Below are 21,161 nucleotides of genomic sequence, written 5' to 3'. Positions count from 1 at the left end.
CTCATCTCCACCCATCTTTCCTCAGCTTCCGGCTTCCTGCTGTTCTATCCAGACACTGCTGCTGGGAGCCATCTTGTGACTGTGGATCAAAGAAGGAAAGTGAAATCCATCTCTCTCCTCTTCCCTTTCCCTCCTCCTCCTCCCCTCTCCTCCTCCTCCTTTTCTCCTAGCTAACTTGGAAAAACAATTGCATAGGAAATTAGAAAGATGCAAACATGATATTTTCCAAATTTAACCAAAATTATAAAAGACGCCTTTCAATGTTTGCCTTGGGATACATGGAACAAATGGATTTTCACGTGGGAAAAATAAATGCATTGCAATGGTTTAAGGGAAAAAAAAATCAAAATGTAGCTATACTAGGCATTATGCATGTCTTAAATGGGATTCCTTACTCTTGACAATTAGGGACTGTAATCTGTGGATCTCATATTCCTAGCCTGTTTGAAAACACATTCTAATCTACTCACTATTTCAAAATTTAGTTTCTTGAACCATTCTTCCTGTTCTGAACCCCATTCCCTACCCCATTTCTCGTGACTCTTTACTACAAATGTCATGACCCAAAGTACCACATTGCTTCCCCTTATCTTTTATATCAGCAGATATCCATTCCCTCTGTGAATCATCAAATATTTCTCAAGAATTTACCACATGCCAGGCACTGTTTTAAGTGTTAGGTCTGCAGATTTGAACAAGACAACTGGGAAATAGTCATGGTAATAAATATGTAGCATAATAGAAAGTAATAAAACTGAAAACAAATTAATTGGTATAAAGGGATAGAGTGCTAAGGTATGAAAGTGTTATTTTAGAGACTGTCATAGGGAAGCCCTCTCTAAGGAGAAGACATGAGAAGGAAGACCTTAATGAAGTTGGGGATTAAGAAAGTCAAAAATCTTTATAATGTGGGGCGCCTGGGTGGCGCAGTCGGTTAAGCGTCCGACTTCAGCCAGGTCACGATCTCGCAGTCCGTGAGTTCGAGCCCCGCGTCGGGCTCTGGGCTGATGGCTCGGAGCCTGGAGCCTGTTTCCGATTCTGTGTCTCCCTCTCTCTCTCTGCCCCTCCCCCGTTCATGCTCTGTCTCTCTCTGTCCCAAAAATAAATAAACGTTGAAAAAAAAAAATTTTTTTTTAAATCTTTATAATGCAAAAATGCAAAAATAGTGCATTTTCCTCTCGGGGTGGGGGGCTGTAGAGGCCCGTTTAGCAAGAAGAAGCCCCCATGGAAGGATTAAGTTTGACATGTTCAGGGATCAGCAAGGAAGTCATTGTGGTTGGAGTGGGTGGGGGAAGAGTTGGAAAGAAAGTTGCAAAACTCACCAGGACATACCACTTAGGCCCATTTAGGCGGTGGCAAGGAGCTAGAAATTTATCTGCAACTAATTTTGGGAAATGTATTTAAACTTTATCAGTTACTGGAAGGCATTAAAAAGTCTTAAGCAGGGGAATGCCTAGAACTGACTTAGATAACTATTTGGTCTCTGGCTGGGGTATGGAGAATTGATTGTAGGGGCAGCAAGAGTGCAGGAAGACCCCTCAAAGCATCCCTGTCTCCTCTCACACAGTCTTGCATGTTTTCAGTTGTGGCTCCAACACTCCGTCTTAACAGCTCACTCTCTGGCCCCTTAAATGATACCATCCTGCCCCACCTCACTTGCCTGACTCAGACTCACCCTCTGTCATCCTTTGTCAGCCTTCAACAGGGCACTCATCAGCTGGTCCCTACTACTGGGGAGCAATCCACACCCCCAGAGCCAATTTATGCTTATGGGGATACACACTATAGCCCCCCAAAATACCCAGAAAATACCACCAGGACGCTGGAATATTCTAGAAGCTGTTTCTTTCTTATAGTTGACATTCCTTGTTTTTCAGTGGGATTTTTCAGAATTATGAATTCTCTGCAGTTGCAAACACCCAAGCTCAATGAGCATGCATAGAAACACAATTTTGTTTCAGTACCAATTTTAAAAAGCTTTGAATAAAGCAAATGTCCTTTCCTAAACGTTCACATCAAAGGATCTTAACAAGTTGCACAAACTCACTAGAAAATGGAGACATCAGTTCCTGAAAAGTCTTGGAATTTTGCCTTGATCCATAGCTTGAAAAGGCAAGCAGGAATGTTACAGAAACATTCCAATCGATGTTGAATAGGTCCGGGAAAACCACGTTTTTTCAAACATCTTCAAACATCATGTCCCTTATTTATTTACAACACCAGATATGTGCAGGCTTCTGGTGTTGGTGGAATGCAGCTGACCCCGGAGAAACATTTCTGGCTGCCCAGTTAGACTTTGAAGTTGTTAAGATTTTCCAGAGCAAATATCCAAAATTTCAGATAACATGAGGTACGCAGCGCACAGCAAATACACTAGGTTAAAACAGAGTCACGCTCTTGGAACCAAGATGGTAGTTTTCCGTTACAAAAACTACTACTATTATCCTTACTGAATAAAATGAAAATGGCAGAGGCGGGGGGAGGCTTTCAAAGTGGAATAAGGTTCCTCATGACTGCCCTTGTGAACAGGGGCCTCAGATCAGCCTGCAGTGGACATCAGAGAGATTCACGTTACCCCAGTGTGATAAATAATGAAACACAATGCATAATTGTCAGCATGTTCTTAGAACCTTCTCAGACCCAAGCTACCATGCAGAATGCATTACCTCAGGCTCCACAGGGTCACGAGGGAGGTAACCAAGTGTTGAGAGGAGTAAATAGACATTATTGTGCCAGACTCCTGTCGTTATAACAACCCTCTAGAAAAACGAATTTCATTTTGCTCAGCTGCTTTCCTGACTCTGTTGGGAAGGAACAAATGGTCTTTGCAAACAGCAATCCTGAGCATGCAAATTTAGCTTCTCATCTTAGTTCAGCCGTAGACCTGGTTGCTTAACTTTTGAAATAAATACTTTATCTTTTATTCTCAGGGCAGAAATGGAGCTCAGTGCTTCTACTGAGACTGGTGTCAAATGCTCCTCCTTTGGGGACCAGTGAGATATCATAGCTCTAAAGATGTCCCAAGTTATGGACAGGTAAGGGAAGTGTGCCTCTGTTACTCCTGCCTGTTCAACTTCAAGGGCAATGTGGGACCTGAACGAAATTAATGTCATTTCCCAAAGTGCCCAACTTGTTTTCAAGAGTAGTTCACAGTTTTGCCCACAGAGCAATATCAGGCAGTTCACACAGCACCAGCTCAGGAGGCAGAGGACGTGAGAATGGCCCTGACTCACCAAGGACCAGCTGACTATGTGACCAAAAGCCTTGGCTACTTGTCCTATTTAAGATCATTCTCCACTCCCCCTTATCTCCCAAAATGCATTCTCTTTCTTTCTTTCATAACACTTAATACAACTTATAATTATTTTTATTTCCTTTTTTATTTGCAGTCGCAACCTCCAATATATAAATTACATAAAGACAGAAAGCATGTCTGTCTTGTTCAACTTTCTGTTTCCCAGGCCCTAGCACTTGTCTGGCTACAAAATGAAAATTTAGTAAATATCTGTTGAATGGATGAGTAAATGAGTTTTTGAACTCATTTTTCTCACTTGTGAATTGGGGGAAGGGGGAATACTATCTACTTCATAGGATTTTTAAAAACTCAAGTGAAATCATACATTTAAAGCATATTGTGAAGTAAATGTCTAACTAAAATGAGCTCTAATTCTGGAGAGAATAGCATTCCTTTCTCTATAACCAATAAACATTCTTTTTTAAAATGTTTATTTCTTATTTTTGAAAGAGAGACACAGTGTGCGAGCAGGGGAGGGGAAGAGAGAGAGGGAGACACAGAATCCAAAGCAGGCTCCAGGCTCTGAGCTGTCAGCACAGAGCCCGATGCGGGGCTTGAACTCATGAACCATGAGATCATGACCTGAGCCGAAATTGGCACTTAACTGACGCAGTCACCCAAGGTTCCCCAATAAATAAATTTTCTTAATGTTGCCTACTCTAACAGAAAGTTGTCAAACATAGGTTTCTGGTAAGCTAACTTTCAAATTAAAAAAAAAAAAAGTTAATTTTATTACAGTAGGCAAATGGATGGGAGAAAAATATCTATTTTGTATTTAATGACTTTCATTGATATAGTATTTGATTTAATAAATGTAGTAGCACTTAGAAAGCAATCTTTCATCTGAGTCCAGATGCAATTCTTGATGAATGGGGGAATGAACTTGAACTGTTATGGCCCACCATCTTTTTGTCTCACGTTAATATGAAAATGCATTTGGATGCCTTTTTAGTTGGAAATCAGATATCAAATTTTAATTCAGTATCTCTTTGGAAAGGAAAGACATTTTAAATACAAACCGATATTTTTAAGCCACATTTGTTAGTGGGTGGACTATTTAAAGATATCCTAAGAGTCTTGAATAATAAGGCATGTCATCCAACAAAATCTTTGCTGTCCCTTTGGGACTTCAAGCTATTTAGGGTTACATAATACTACTTCACTACATATGTAGCTGACTGCTAATAAACTGCACAGATGTCACCATTTCAGCTAGACATTCTCAGAAGAAAACATAAATATCAGAGATAGAAAAATAATTTTATTGCCGCAACAACCCCGGCCAGATCTATGCTTATCTATGTTGAAAGACCAGTTGTGTAAAGAAGTTCCAAATTTTATTTTTAGGAGGCTATCAGAAAAGTATTCAGAGGGACATCCGTGGGACATTGCTCCCACGTTTTCATTTAAAATGGGCATTTCATTGCTTAAGAGTTTAGTTATTTTGTGCATTCTGCCTAATACCATTTTCAGAAAACCTTGTTAACATTAGTTGTATTTTGTTGTATTAAAATCTAGTTTGGATCAGTTCCACTGCATTTGACAGAAACATGTGTTGAGCACTTACTATGTGCTAAGCACTGCTGTAGACACAGGCTGGGGGGTAGCACAAAGAAGCTTGCACTGTAGTGGGGAGAAAGACATGCACTTGATGTCGGGACAACATAGTTTGTGCAACATTCGAAGGATAGAATGCTTCTGGGAGGTGCTGCAGGGGGCGGGGGTGGGGGTGGGTGGGTGGACCACCACTTCAATGCCCTCAAACTGAGCAGATCAAGAAATACTTCCTGGGACAAGTGCACCACACCTGAATCCTAGAGGGCAGAGTCTTACTGAGCCCTATGTAGTTCTATAATCAAGCCATCCCATTACTTTCCTTACCAAAGCCTTTCTTGATTACACTTTAAAAACCCATTTTCAATATTTACATTGAAATTTACATTTACAATATTTACATTTACAATATTTACTACTTTTCACAAAAGTTGTTGAAAGAACAGATGTTTGGTTTGCCCGTGCTCTTCTGATTGTTACTTGGGTTGCTGGAATCTCCAGGACATATTTAAAGGATCCTAGAGTTCTGGAAAATAACAGAATTACATTTACTAAGCCTTCACCCAGTTCTCTGGTTATTCTCATCTCTGCCTTCTTTCCGCACTTGACTGTGTTCTTCTGTTCTAAGCTTTGATCAGTCTACCTGCATACAAGTGCAGTATTCTCAGGCATTCTCACCCTCCTCAAGAAACAGTTAATTTAAAAAAAAATTGTAATGTTTATTTTTGAGAGGGAGATAAACAGACAGCATGAGCGGGGAAGGAGCAGAGAGCGAGGGAGATTTAGAATCCAAAGCAGCTCCAGGCTCTGAGCCATCAGCACAGAGCCCAAACCCAGGCTGGAACTCACGAACCGTGAGATCACGACCTGAATGGAACTTGGATGCTTAACCAACTGAGCCACCCAGGCGCCCCAAGAAGTAATTTATTTAAATGAAACATGAAAAGAGTCTTTTTAACTAATGTTCATACTTGTAACGCTTACCTTTCGCAAAAACTAAGATCAAAATATTTTTTTTAATGTTTATTTATTTTTGAGAGAGAGCATGTGAGTGAGCAGGGGAGGGGCAGAGAGAAAGAGAGAGAGAGAGAGAGAGAGAGAGAGAGAGAGAGAATCCCAAGCAGGCTCCACACTGTGAGCACAGAGCCCCACATGGGGCTCTAGCTCCCAGACCAAATCACGAGATCATGACCTGCGCCAAAATGAAGAGTCAGATGCTCAACCGACTAAGCCACCAAAATATTCTTGACTCTGGACATTTGGCACAGCAACAGCTTATAGTGAGATGAGGCTGAGAAAAAGTAGCCAGTGATTTGGAGTTGTGAAAATCGGGTAGTCTAGTGATGACTCCAAGAGGACTCTAAAGAAATGTTTTTGTGCCTGACGGCACATGCAATTTTTGGAGGAAAAATCCAGAGCTCTCAGCAGATCCTCAGAGAGGTCCAGGACATGGAAAAATGGTTAAGAGCCAGTTGATGGGAAGTGATGATGTTCTTATAATTAAGGGCACTTAATCATCCACATGGTGATCATGGGGATCCATCTGTCATCGACTCTTCCTTTCTCTTTCAATACTTATTTATTTTCTCTTTCTGGTGTTAATTTTTGTCTCCTGCTATTCATGAGAGCATCCCAGGAGCCAAACAGTCAGAAGATCATCAGGCACATAGGTCCTAGCAAATCTGTGTGACTCTCACGTAATGGAGGATGACGGAAAAGAGACTTGACTGCAGGAGGACCTGTAGTATCCGGGCTCTTCTTCTGTCCCTTCGTCAATATGGCAAGGTACCTGCACAGGATCATGTACTTCCTCCTCCTTGTCTGAACAATGCTTCGCCTCCACAGAAAGTGCCCTTCGGCTGCAGGCAATGCACAGCCGTCTTGTAAATGCATATCCTATGCTGCATCCCACGCAAAGCACTCAGATCACAGAGGCATGAAGTAAAGATGGTGAACTTCTGGAAAACACACTTGAACATAAACCTTCACATTTACACGAAGCTCTTCTTTCACAGCGCTCATCTCAGGATGGCTCGTTGCTCAAAAGTGCTTTTTTATGACTTTTTTTTAAGTTTATTTATTTATTTTGAGAGAGAGAGAGACTGTGTGCAAGCAGGGGAAGGGTAGAGAGAGGGAGAAGCAGAACCCCAAGTAGGTCCCGTGCTGTCAGCGCAGTCTGTTATGGGGCTCGAACTCACGAACCATGAGATCATGACCTGAGCCAAGATCAAGAGTCTCCTGCTTAACCAACTGAGCCACCCAGGCACCCCTTGTTGCTCAAAAGCTTTGTAGAACATCTTCAGATCTCATTTAAGCTTATTAGTACAAAGCAAAAGTTCTCAACGTTGGTCATACTTTGGAATAACCTAGGGAAACTTAAAAATTGCTGACACCAATATTCCAACATGAAGATTCTGATTTCACTGGGCTAAAGCATTGATTCTTACTTTAGGCCATGCATCAGAATTACCTGTGGGTAATTTTAAAGATACACATACCTGTTTCCTAATTCCAGAAATCCGAATATAAATCTCTGGGAATAAGATCTATACACAATTTCCAAAACTTCTCAGGTGATTCTAATATACAATATGGGGTTGAGAGTCGCTACTCTGCATACACACTTCATCACTGGTCCAAAATATTAATAGCTTGCTCCATTCAAAGAAATGACCTCCATGTGGATCCTGGCTTTTTCCAAAATCTGAATCTACCTCTCAGAAATTTTCTTAAACAATTTTTTTCTTGCTCTTTTTTTTTTTTAATGTCCATTTACTTTTCAGAGACAGAGAGAGAGCGCACACACGAGCAAGCAGGGGAGGGGCAGAGAGGGAGGAGGACAGAGGATCTGAAGCAGGCTCTGTACTGACAGCAGAGAGCCAGATGTGGGGCTCGAACTCACGAGCCATGAGATCATGTTAAGTCGCACACTTAACCCACTGAGCTACCCAGGAGTCCCTACCTCTCAGATTTTTTTTTTTTAATTTTTTTTTTCAACGTTTATTTATTTTTGGGACAGAGAGAGACAGAGCATGAACGGGGGAGGGCCAGAGAGAGAGGGAGACACAGAATCGGAAACAGGCTCCAGGCTCTGAGCCATCAGCCCAGAGCCCGACGCGGGGCTCGAACCCACGGACCGCGAGATCGTGACCTGGCTGAAGTCGGACGCTTAACCGACTGCGCCACCCAGGCGCCCCAGATTTTTTTTTTTTTTTTTAATTCGTCACAGACCCTTAACGATATAGCAAAAACAAAAAAGCAGCCTTAGCGTGAATCCATTTGTAACCCTCCCAGGTGATTTCTTTTGAAAGGCCAACACTTCACTGGTTGCAAATAGATATTACTGATCAATATGCCCTGTTTGGAAGCCTTCAAAGTTACCCAAATTCATGGATTCTGCCAAAATATACGGCTTCTTCCATAAAACATAGAATATGAATGAACAACCATAAAGCCATATGAAAGAATACCTACAGGACAGTTAATTCAGGATCTCTCACTTGCCAATACAAATAATAGTTGATATTTATTGAACAATTACTATGTGCTTAAGGTTCTATGAGAACTTTATATGCATTCTACACTTTATTCTCATAACTGCCTTCTGGCATAGATAATATTATTATCCCCAAAGTACACACCAGGAAAATAAGGCTTAGAGATTCAAGTGATGCTTTTGCTTATCAGTTTCATAGAATTTGATGTCTAAATAAAATTATAAATTACTACATGACATTGACTTTCAGGATAAGAAAATAGAATCATCACCCTTATGCCTATAAATGCCAAGATTTAACTGCTTGCATCTAGTGAATATGGTAAAATACCTGTCTGTTAAATCTGTTTTTATATCACATAAACCTATTGCCTTCCAAACCTCAAGCCTATGGTGAGACCTTTCCTTCTCAAAGTCTATTTCTTTCTTAGTTCTCTCAGCAAGGCTAGAGCAGAACACAGCAACTCAAAGGAAATTTACAGTGACTCAAAATTTCCACAGACCAGTAGATTCATATTTAAAGAAAATGCACACAGGGGCACCTGGGTGGCTCTGTTGGTTAAGCGTCTGACTTTGGCTCAGGCCATGATCTCATGGTTCATGAGTTTGAGTCCCACGTTGAGCTCTATGCTGGGCTCTGTGCTGACAGCTTGGAGCCCGGAGCCTTTTTTTTTTTTTTTTTTATTCTGTGTCTCCTTCTCTCTCTCTGTCCTTCCCCTACCCAAGGTCTGTCTCTCTCTATCTCTCAAAAATAAATAAACATTAAAAAATAAAAAGAAAAGAAAACGCACACACATGACCCATTCTCTAGTGACAGAATTCATTGCTTAATGATTTATCAATATTATATTGTTACAATTGAATCCGTATTGGCTGGAAACAATGTATTCACTCAAATAATAAAGACACTATTGTCGTAGTCTACAAAGGCGCCATAAAGATATCCACATCTAATCTCTAATACCGATGAATATGTAATCTTGTGAGGCTGAAGAGGCTTTGTAGCTGTGATAAGGGTTAAGAACCTTGAGATTGCAAATCATCCTGAATGATCTGGGTGGAATCAATCTAATCACATGACTCATTAAGTGTAGAAGAAGAGACAGATAAAGGGGTTAGAGAGATGTGGCTTGAAAAAGAGTCTACTCACCTTTGCTGATTTTGAAGATGGAGGAAATGGATAGGTGCCGAAGAGTGAAGGCAGCCTCTAGAAGCCAGTAAAGGCAAGGAATAGTTTTCTTAGAGCCTCCAGAAAACAAAAACAAAAACAAAAACAAAAAAAACAGCCCTGCTGTTCCCTTGATTTTAGCCCAGTGTGACATGTGTTGGACTTCTGATTTACTGTACAACAATATTTGTGCTGTTTTAAGCAACCTAAATGTGTGGCACTTCATTATGGCAGCAATAAAAATCGAATACAGGGGGGCACCTGGGTGGCTCAGTCAGTTAAATGTCCCACTTCGGCTCAGGTCACGATCTCACAGTTCATGAGTTCCAGCCCCACATTGGGCTCGATGCCATCAGCTCAGAACCCCCTTCAGATCCTCTGTCCCCCTCTCTCACTGCCCCTCCACTTCTCACACTCTCTCTCAAAAATACATAAAACATTAAAATAATTAAAAAATAAATAAATACAGATACAGTCCTAGATCTGCCATCAAATCACCATTTACTGTTAAAGAATTCTTCAGATCCCAATGTCTTCAACTGCAAGTGGAGATAATGTAGCATTTTTCAGAATTAATGTACCCTTTTATTAATTCTGTTGATTTTTAGTAATTATATGCTATTCTTCACATTCACCTAAAATTATCGTCAATAATATCCCATCATCAGTTGGGGTACCTGGGTGGCTCAGTTGATTAAGTGTCCAACTCTTGATTTCAGATCAGGTCTTGATCTCAGGGTCGTGGGTTCGAGCCCCTAATTGGGCTCCACACTGGGTGTGGAGACTACTTAAAAAAAAAAAAAAAGTAACGTCAGTAGTTACACTGTCATTTGTTTAAAGTCAGCCACTACTTGAAGCCCATTTTTATTGTTATTTCAACAGTCAATTGAATACATGTTTACACAGGGCCTGTACTTGCAAGGCATTTCATTACGTATAGATGGAGGTTTCTAACCTGTAATTACATATCCCATAAAATAGTGATTTTGATCCCAAATAGCAGAAACTTGGGTCATTTTCTTGAATTTTTCTAAATTTCACCTTTGTGGCTAGGACTGTTGAATGCTTATTAGTGTCTTCATCTCATGTTTATTTGAAATGAGAATATGCACCATGAATTAAAACATTGAACACTGAAATAAGCATATTATAAAAGACATATATTTATACATTTTGATATTTAACAATACATATGTGCATATTTTTCATCTTAATAGGTTCATGGTATTTACTTAATTTGACCAATTTGATGGTATCAATTACTGAGGAATTGGTCATTTGAATATTCAAAATGAAAGATCCTAGTAGAGTTCTTTGCTTTCTTCAATCCACTTTCGGGCACTAAATCTAAACCAAACTTGATAAATTCTATAGTTTTGAGGTATTATGTAGAGGTAGCATTTTACGTCTTGGTAGTTTCAAAGTATCTCGAAAGATCAACAAACAAACGATAAAGATGATGAAAAATATAAGCTGGATGTTCTTATTTCTTTCTCTTATAGTTTGGAATCCAGTGGCCTTTGAGATGCTTTTGCCTGTTGAGCACTAAGGCTGCCTAGAAAGTGGTGAGCTAGCTGACTCCCTAAGCATTTACTCTGGGGCCATTGTCCCTTTTACAGTGCTTTCCATAAAGCCCTACTTGGGTTAACCTCAAAGGAATGCAGTTTGCCTAGGGCCAAGACCTCTACAGCACATCCATGAAAATCAGCAATGTAGCAGGCTGTACAATATCAATCTACAGAGCAATACAAGGGCCCCTTGATACGATAAAAAAAACATCTTCGGTCCAAGGCATCATGAGATTAAGGGTAAAATTGGATTTCTACTTTAAAGTGCAATCATATTACCTAATAGCGGATCTCTGTCCTCATTACAAGTTTTGCTTCACGCAGAATATTTCTAACCTAAAAACACTAAATATTATAGAACTTGAATTTATATCAAATTAAATTGGCTTTTTGCATATGGGCTTTACCATTCTTTTTGCTTTTCTTGAAGACTTGGTTGCTCAAATAGACAGAGAACTAGGAAAATTTGTAAACAACCTTGGAATCTATGTGTTGGTGGGCTACCTTGAAAACCTTTATGTGGTCTGCGAGCGACTTCTACACGTAATTGAATAAGCCCCCCATAGCTGCCCCTTTTTTTGTAAACTCTTCCTTTAGCATCCCTGACTTTACTCTTCACGTTCTCCTACCTCTTTGACTTCAAAATGCTTTCTCCATTCATCCACCCATATGGATTGTTACAGACTATAGTCCTAGCCACGTGCCCGACAAGCTCTCCCACGCTGTTCACTTTTAACTACCTTTCTACCTGATGCAGCTACTAAGCCCCCTACTTTCTCTCTTGGTCTCATTGTGCTCGGACACCTCTGAGATATGCTCCCATTCTCACTCTCAATACCGTTTCTTCCTGGTGAGGATGTGGAACAACGGGAATTCTCATTTACTGTCGGTGGGAATGCAAAATGGTACAGCCACTGTGGAAGACACTTTGGCGATTCTTACAAAACTGAGCATACTCTGACCGTGTGCCCCAGCAATCATACTGTTTGGTAATTACTCAGATAAATAGAAAAGTTGCGTCCACACCAAAGCCTACACATGCATGTTTATTCATGATTGCCAAAACATAGAAGCGACCAAGATGTCCTTCGATAGGTGAATGGGTAAACAAACTGGTACAATGGATATTATTCATTGATGAAAAAAAAATGAACTGCCAGGTTGTGTTTGCTAAATAAATGAGGGAACGAATGAATACAATGAATAACAGTGTGGTAAGCACTATGTCTTACCTCCAAAAGTATGCTTTGTCAGCTTTGTGAAAACACTGTAAACGATAAAGAAAGCATAATTTCTACTCTGATTTCCATTTGCATTGATTTCATCTCACCAACTATTTGGCTGTGGTTTTCTTAGGTAAACTATAGAGTCATGAGTGCCCCAAGTCCTGAGAAACCAGAGCATCAATAGCCGTATAGTAAAGATACCAAGCTCATGTAGACAGGGGCACGATAGCTCTTCTAACCCTTCATTTCAATCTTCATTACACTATACAGTCTTGATAAGCTCCCACTTCACTGAGAAAATAGAAGCTATCTATCAGATGTGAACTCCTTCAAATTCCCTCATTATCAATCACACATTTGAAAAGCTCCTTAAAATAAAGCTTATGAAAAAACAAACAAGCAAAAAGAACACCATCATATTAAGGCAAGGAGAATTGCAGCACCTTATCATGTACCAAGCACAGCACTATGCAACTGCCCCCAAGTTTCATTAAAACACGGACCTCAGGGAGTCTCTGTGCGTGTCCAGACCCAAGGTAAATTTTATTTTTCTTAAGTTTTTAAAAAACATTTTAATGTTTATTTATTCTTGAGAGAGAGACAGAGTATGAGCAGGGGAGGGGCAGAGAGAGAGGGAGACACAGAATCTGAAGCAGGCTCCAGGCTCTGAACTGCCAGCACAGAGCCCGACACGGGGCTCAAACTCACAAACTGTGAGATCATGATCTGAGCCGAAGTTGGGCGCTTAACCAACTGAGCCACTCAGGTGCCCCCCAAGTTAAAATTTATTTTTAGAGCAGAGATTTAAGCCAAATTTCTCAGACTCCCAAACCCACGTATGTTATTACCACACCATTGACTCTAGTTTAAAAATTTTTTTGAACCCAAAAGAAATGTAGTTTAATCAAAAGCAAATCTTACTTGCATCTTTCTAGATTTTTATCCAGTACATGAGAAACTTAGGGGAATTAGACTAGTTGATCACTGAAGGCACTATTGAATGTGACTTGCAAGGCACCTTTAAGTAGTTAAGACTGAGATAGCTTTAGGACAAAATTAGTTAAGTATTCTCTGGCAACCAGTAACCACTCCTTTCTAATTGCTATTAAGAAGTTCACCACATATGTTTGACAGAGATATGTTTAGAAAGTTTTATAAAACTAAAAATAAATTTGGTTTATCTTAAATTTTTTCGGATGGTTATCTAATAGGAAATCCAATAAAAACCAACCTCTTCATTGTCAGATGAAGGCAAAGACAGTATTAAATCAATGAAATTATCGTTAGTGTTATTACTATGCATGTAGTCATGATAATAAAGGGCTAAAATAAATCCCCAAATTAAACACATATTCTTGGGGGCACCTGGGTGGCTCAGTAGGTTACGTGTCCAACTCTTGGTTTTGTCTCAGGTCATGATCTTACAGTTCATGGGTTTGAACCCCATGTTGGGTTCTGTGCTGGCAATACAGAGCCTGCTTCTGAGTCTCTCTCCTTCTCTCTCTGCTTCTCCCTTGTTCACGCTCTCTCTCTCTCAAAATAAATAAATAAAAACTTTAAATAAATAAATATTCTTTAATTTGTCATACTTGGAGTTGTGAACGATGTTGACTTTAGTAGGATGTCTTTTCATTTAGAAAAGCTTCCATAATTATGTTGAGGCTTTTAAAAATGGTCTTAGATTGCCTTCTCCATCCTGTCCCCCTAGGACCTGTTTGAAATTGTTTTCAAATAAATGCTTGTTTTAAAGAACTATTTATCACTCTTGCAAGTGTGGAAGTAAATCATTTGTATAAACTTGAAACAGCCTAGTGTGATTTTTATGGAAATAACAATGGCAGTTCAACAATGGAACCGAGGGTGGGAGTACTGGCTGTTCTAAATACATCGCTAATAACGTCAGTGCATTTCCCTTGTCTTCCACACAAGTATCTCTGGGGAAATAGAAACTCTGTTGCATGCTAACCTGAATTCCTGTCATTGTACTCTGCACATCAGTCTCTCCAGTCTCAGGCTTACAGCCTACAGCTGAAGTTATCATCTAATGAGCCACACACAGCCACTGATATAGAAGGGAAATCAATACAAAGAATTTTTTTTTTTCTTGTATGGGTGAGACAAATGATTCATGAGCTCAGCAATAAATCAGAGTGAACCAAAACAACTGAGCAATAGGACAAATCTTAGCTGGAGAGGCTGGAAGTTTCCAGGGGAAACAATATTAAATATAAACCCTTTCCTATGTGCTGATAACTATATTGGCTTCAAGTTTCTGAACCATTGAAAGTGATGACAAATCTAGCTTTACAACATGCCAAATGCATCATTTCCTTCCCTTTCCCCGCTACACCACACCCTCCCCCACCCCAACGTTTGAGAAAATAGCTTAGGACAGCAAACTCTACAGGATTATACTCTAGAGCTTTAGTCTGGCTTCTCCGGGGAGATGTTGGCTTTTTCTTCAGATAACAACTGTTCTGCAGGGAAGCAGGTATGTGATTTCTCTGCAGAACGTCTGAATGTGGTTCCTGTGATGTTTCTACGTGTGTACATTCATTCATATACTTGTGGCTTTTAAGAGTCTTATTTCGTAATTATTAGTGCTTCAAACATGATTCAGGATTTGTGGTATGTAAACCTCAAGGAATGAGTAATAATGCCAAATAGTGACAAAGCATGACCGACTGTCTTAGTCTGATATTTCCAACAACCGTGTCATATCTGAATCTGGTTCTGATGCTTGCTTTGTCTCTTCAGACTGCATTTTTTTCTTGGTTTTCCCAGGCCTTGTAGTGTTTTGTTGTAAGCTGGAAATAATGTCGGAGATAATAGGCACTGAGAGAAATAGGCCTTCAGTGTGAGATAGTCTATTAATCAATTTAGAAGTTGGGCTCTATTTAACTCTTGCTATTACTGTAGGTACCAGAGGCTTCCAACTCCTCCAGCATCCTTGATTTTTGTATCCTCTACTGACGTGGGCTTCCCTAAGTATTCTTCCTGAAAGGGAGTCTGACTCTTGCAGCTCTCAGTTATAATTCACTGTTGTTATGAGGACCCAGTTTATGTGACTCCTGTTCTCGGAAAGCAGATATTGGCTATGTCTCTAGGAAAGCAGATTTGCCTACCTCTCCACATTTTGGTGTGTTTGTCCTGTGATTTTAGTTCTCTGATGGGTTCTGTTGAATTGCAATGTTTGGGGCCTTTTTTTTTTTTTTTCCTCTCTAAGGATGGGAGTGATGACTTCCAAACTCTTTTCAAAATATTGGAGCTGAAACAATAAGTGCATGGTCTAGTCTTAGAAATCCACAAACAGGTCCATTTGTTTGTTTAATGTGAAAGACCCAAGTGATCGTCCCAAGATCTTCCTAGAGTTTTTTGTCTTCTTTTTTTTTTTTTTTTTTGCTTTTAGCCTTAGCGAGAAGGAGTTATATGTTTTCAAAGCTAAAACTGAAAATTAGCTATATAAAATCATACGTACAACCAAGTCAATAAATCCATAAGTGCCTGAGAGCAAAGGTATCAAGACAGGACAACGGCACTACCACAGCCCCTGGTTGTAATTCAACACCCTTCTAAGATAAAGAGCATCCAGTTCACGGTAACCCCAAAGTATACACTCAGTCACGCCACAGCTGTATCCTTTCTAAGATCTCACACTTGGAAATTTCCCGATCGAAACACAGAACCCTTAGCCCGCCAACACTTCCACCTCTGTACCTGAGGCAGCTATAGCAAAAGTATTTTATTACTGGCTTCTTAAATCGACTCCATGGCCTACTAGTTAGGCCAAATTCATTCTAGATACCTAGTTTCAGTGGATGACTGGCTATTCGCTAAAATATGCCTTCGAACTTCTATTCATGCAGCCTCTGCTGCCTGGAAATCTCTTCCACTCTGCCTTTTGAAATTCGATTCTGCCTTTTAATTAAAACAACTTTATGAATCTACTCAATTCAGTGACTTTGTCTTTAAGCTACATAGCCCTTTATTTACACCTCTATCATGCCCTTAACATACTCTGCCTTTTATTTAAATTCAGGTCCACCAACTTCATCTCCTCTAGAAAGTGAGTTCTAATTTCTTCTTTTTTTTAATATTTTTTAATGTTTATTTCATTTTTAAAAGAGAGAGACAGAGCATGAGCAGAGGAGAGGCAGAGAGAGAGAGAGAGAGAGAGAGAGACAGAATCCAAGGCAGGCTCCAGGCTCTGAGCTATCAGCACAGAGCCCGACGTGGGGCTCAAACCCGTGAAATGCGAGATCATGACCTGAGCTGAAGTTGGACACCTAACCAACTGAACCACCCAGACTCCCCCTAATTTCTTCTAAGAAGTAGTTTATACATGGTGCCTTATAGATAGTAGGAAAAAAATCATCAGTCTAATGCATAAAGGAAAGATATCATGTTTGTGCTGGGAACAGTGAGTTACTAAGGCTCATTGAGTTATATCATTTCAAAGTTAGGAATTCCAACATGTCAAAAGCAACGTGTTAGATGAATACAGACAGGGAATGGATTCTACTGATAATCAGGTCTCTATTGTAGATGGGTTCAACATCCAGAGCCAAGAATTCTCTAACATTCTTTGAGTGATATTACTCTTGGAGTTATTATTACTCACGCTGAGGCTCATTGCTGTCTTTCTATTCAGTCACATAACCCAGTAAATCTTCTCAAAGTTTACTCTCATAAGATTGGCCTTTCAACATCCAAAGATCAGGGAATTTGAAATATTAGAGATTTCACTTTGTAGTCTGTTTAATTAATGATTAGTAAATAAGACTGGTTGCTCCATGAGCACTGTTTAGATTCTGTTAAGTGGTCGTGCAGCCTGAGATTGACCATCTCCAGTGAGTATCAGGATTTCATTTTCTCAGGTTTTCTGAAATTTCCCGTGTCTCCACCAAATTTGTTTCAATGTGAAAGAGAAGAATTACATTACAGAAATTTAGCAGAGTGTGGTAACTGTCTTTTTAGAAACTTTCTAGAAAAAAATGGAAGGAATATTTCTAGAAGTTTTCTAGAAAAAAACCTATTTGCTTATTCAAAAACAAAAACATATTGTATCACAACCCAGAATATTGGATATATTTCTGATGGCTGGGGTCAACAAACAAACAAATAATGAAGCTGGAAAATTCCATGGAAGAAAAGATAAGATAATGAAGGGGAAATTGAGGCTTCTGTGAGGAAAGGCCAAAAATAATTAGATATCATAAATCCGGAATGATAAAGTCTGAGAAGAGGATGAGAGGATGAGATAAAAATGCTTAAGACCACTAAGTTATTAAATAGAGCAAACATGGCTGAGTGACTAAATTTTAGAACAGTAAAACTAAGAAATATCTTTTGAAGTTTCACTGAAATCAAAAGCAGTACTATTTGGGAAACATTTAAACTGGCAAAAATTACCTCAGTAAACTCACATGAAAAATTAATTAGGCTAAGCAAGAGTTTCAGTAAAGCAATAGATGAGTTCCAAGGATTATAAAGAAATGAAATCATGAGTGTGTAAGAAGTCTCCATTATGGAGATTACTCCAAACAGATTTCTTTAATGCCATGGATTTTAACAACATTCAAGGCCCTACATAGACATTTAATATGATGAGAGATGGATAATCTAATAGGTTCAAGTCTGACTGTATACTAGAGATAATTTAGGTAAATCACTGTTCTCAATTACTGTATCCACAAGGCAAAATATTGTTGTACAGGACAGAGTGTTATACATTTTCAGGCAAGTTAAATCAAAGAATAGCTTTTGTAAGAGAAGGAGTGTTTAAATAGAATGTAATAACTACAATATGTAGCAGTTGCTTAAGTCAGGAATCAATTTGTATTTTAGACTGATGTTACCTTAAATGGTAGGCTAACCATTTCCATCAAAGAAAGAACTTTTATGAGAGCAATGACAACTCCTATCAGGCAGATCTTTGCAATCGCATAATACTTGCTCAACTAATATTATCCGTTAATTTAAGCTGTGCAAAATAATTTAAGGGTAATTTAAGAGTCTGTTAAGAAAATGTTTATATGACTTAGAAAACACATAATGTGGCTTAATCATAATATTTCTGAAATTGCCTCCATTCTCCATTTCCTTTTTCAATTGGTTTGAGTCAGCATCTTTCCGACTATCTAGATAGCTTCAATAAATAGGAAAAAACTTACCGATATGTCAGTTTTTGTCTGAATGTTAGACATACCTGAAATCTAGTGATTAATCAATAAACATGTCATGAATGCATGAATAAATTAATGAATAAATAGCTGTACCAATGGTCAGTGCCAGCATGTTGTGCATTCTAGAAGAACATAGGTCTGTGAATGAGAATTTTAAGTCCAGTGTGCTATCATAATTTAAAATATCTAGGGAAGAAAAACACATACCTTTGTTGAGTCCTCACTGTGTGCAAATTTGTTAGCATCATTATTCATTTAATTTGCTCAACAACTTTTTACAAAAGGCATCATGGAGCATCGACAATGTACAGGGCATTTTTTTATTCATGGCCTCATTCAATCCTCCCAACACATTTCTGAAGAAGGTATTGTTTCGACAAATATACAAGTGATAACACTAAAGCTCGGAGAGATTAGAAAATTTGCTAAAGGTCACACAAATGAAATGTGCCTAGTTCTCTGTCCACCAGAACAAATGTTCCACAAGTTAAATTTTGAAGTTCAACCTTTGCATGATATCATAAGTGTTTTAAAATCGGCATACGAGTTGTTAGCATTTTGAAGTTGCTACAGAAACAAATATTTCCAAAAAAGGATATTGCAGAGCCTTTAAAATAGCCCTGTCATCAACATTTCTTAAATGTACATAATGCAGCACAAGAGAAATTTGCATGTCTTAATGCTTGGCAAAACATGAAAGTTTGCTTCTTTAATGTGCTGTATCCTTTAGTTGGTCATGACAGATTTATGACAACTGGATGTTTTCCAAAAGTCATTATGCTTTCTGATTTATTCATTTGTTTTAATCTTGAAAAGATTTGAACTGAATTCTAAATTTGTGTAATGATAACATTAAAGTCAAGATCTATCTAAAAAATGATTGAAAAAAAAAAACGCTTTGACCAACATCAATCATTGGAAAGATTCACTTAATAATTTTGGTGTTGATTTTATTCATTGTCTTTTCCAATAAGGATGTCAGTGGAAGACAGACACGGAAGCCATGGACAGACGTTGACATGTAGTGTCAATGTGAGTATGATCAAAACATTTGGTTAAGAGCATGGGATTGGAGTCAGACGGGTTTGTTCTCAGGTTCTCAATCTGTCACTTACTTGCCCTATGGCCATAGGCACAGACTTACCCTCTCTGAGCGTCAGTCTCTACATCTTTAATGCTGGGGAAATACCTACTTCATTGTGTTTTTTAAATAAGATTTTAATAAAGCAATACACATAAGGAAATTAAGTGACTGATACATCATTGAGATCCCACTCAATAAATGGAAATATTTCTACTCTTATTTTTAAAAATAAACCTTGTTAAATAAGCAACAGAAATTGGTCGATTGGTTATCCTCATGTCTTTTTCATATGTCAGTATGTAGGTATATTCTGATAAACTGGATCCAGGGAGAGACACTGAAAAGATTGCAAAAGAGGTCAAGCTGTCTCTGATACACACTTTACTGCAGAATCCTCTGCATCTTTGAGCATCTTTAGTCCCCCCAATCCTGGCTTCATCCCCTCATGTTTGTACCCTCTTCAGCCTTCCTTTTCTGAGACAGTGTCTAAACTTCAATACTTTAGTCCCTACCTTTGGATCTATTCCTACCCTATTCTCAACTGGCTCTCTTTTCACATTTTTCTGATAATCTAATTCACCAAGATAGTTATGTCTGTATTTTAAAATTGGACATGGATATTATTTCATCTTATATTTCATAAAGGAAACAATCGAATCTTTCAGGACACAGTTGAATAAAAATTAGTTTGTGATCTAATGTCTCTTAATTAAAGAGAGCTCTTATTGAATGGTCTGAGCTACTACCCTAACCATTATATTTAAAGAGATAACTATTTTTAGATGATGACAGGATATTTAACTCCTATTTAATAACATGGAAATTACTTCATTTCAAGGAGACATAACAAATAATCCTGTATTTTCAGGGTAGAGAAAACCCATATGGTTCCTTCCTCTCATTTTCTTCCTTTGTCTCTTAGATACTGAGAAAGCAGCTCTTAGAAGAAAGAACAGAGATGATACTGAGAAAGTACTAAAGATCAGATACCCAGAAGTGCAAACAAATGTCATCTATTTAAGTAACCCACACAATCCAAGAAGCAGTCTGAAGGGAGTTTGATGCTAAATTGCTCTGAAGACTTGGGAGGTAAATCCTAATCGTGTCAAAGATTTGGCACAAAGACATGTTTCAGGGTGAGTTAATAAACAAACATGCTGATGGATAGTAGTGATAAGATCATGGTGAAGTCTTCTTAATCAGATAGGGATTACTGACCAGATTCCAAATATTTCCTACATGCATATTTCTTTAAATATTTGTTTTATAAGAGGATATTCCATGCCATTTTGTGTTTGTTCTGTTCAGATGTTTCAATAATCTTATTTTCAATGTTTGTAAGTCAAGGACAATTTACTGTTGTATTTTGTGTCTGGGGAAGAATCTAGTTGTATTGTGGGTCATACCTATGTAGTGTGTGATCTGAGAATTCAAAATAAATCCTAAATGATAAGGGATGGGGCACCTGGGTGGCTCAATCGGTTTAGAGTCTGACTCTTGATTTCGGCTCAGGTCATGATCTCATGGGTTTGTGACATCAAGCCCTGTCTTGGGGTCTGTTCTGACAGTGTGGAGCCTGCTTGGA

General features: G+C 38.8%; 1 long non-coding RNA gene across 1 annotated transcript; it reads left to right on the top strand.

Annotated features, from left to right (window-relative positions):
• The first annotated feature begins 14,722 nt into the window (after window positions 1–14,722).
• LOC115511872 lies at window positions 14,723–20,755 on the top strand. The gene is made up of 3 exons (XR_003968220.1): window positions 14,723–14,798; window positions 19,467–19,524; window positions 20,499–20,755. It is a non-coding gene; the product is annotated as an uncharacterized LOC115511872 (long non-coding RNA).
• The last annotated feature ends 406 nt before the right edge of the window (window positions 20,756–21,161 follow it).

This window comes from Lynx canadensis, chromosome A1, assembly GCF_007474595.2.
Source record: "Lynx canadensis isolate LIC74 chromosome A1, mLynCan4.pri.v2, whole genome shotgun sequence".
Classification (NCBI taxonomy): Eukaryota; Metazoa; Chordata; class Mammalia; order Carnivora; family Felidae; genus Lynx; species Lynx canadensis.
Note: the sequence above shows the minus strand (reverse complement) of the source record. Positions and strands in the feature narration are given on the sequence as shown.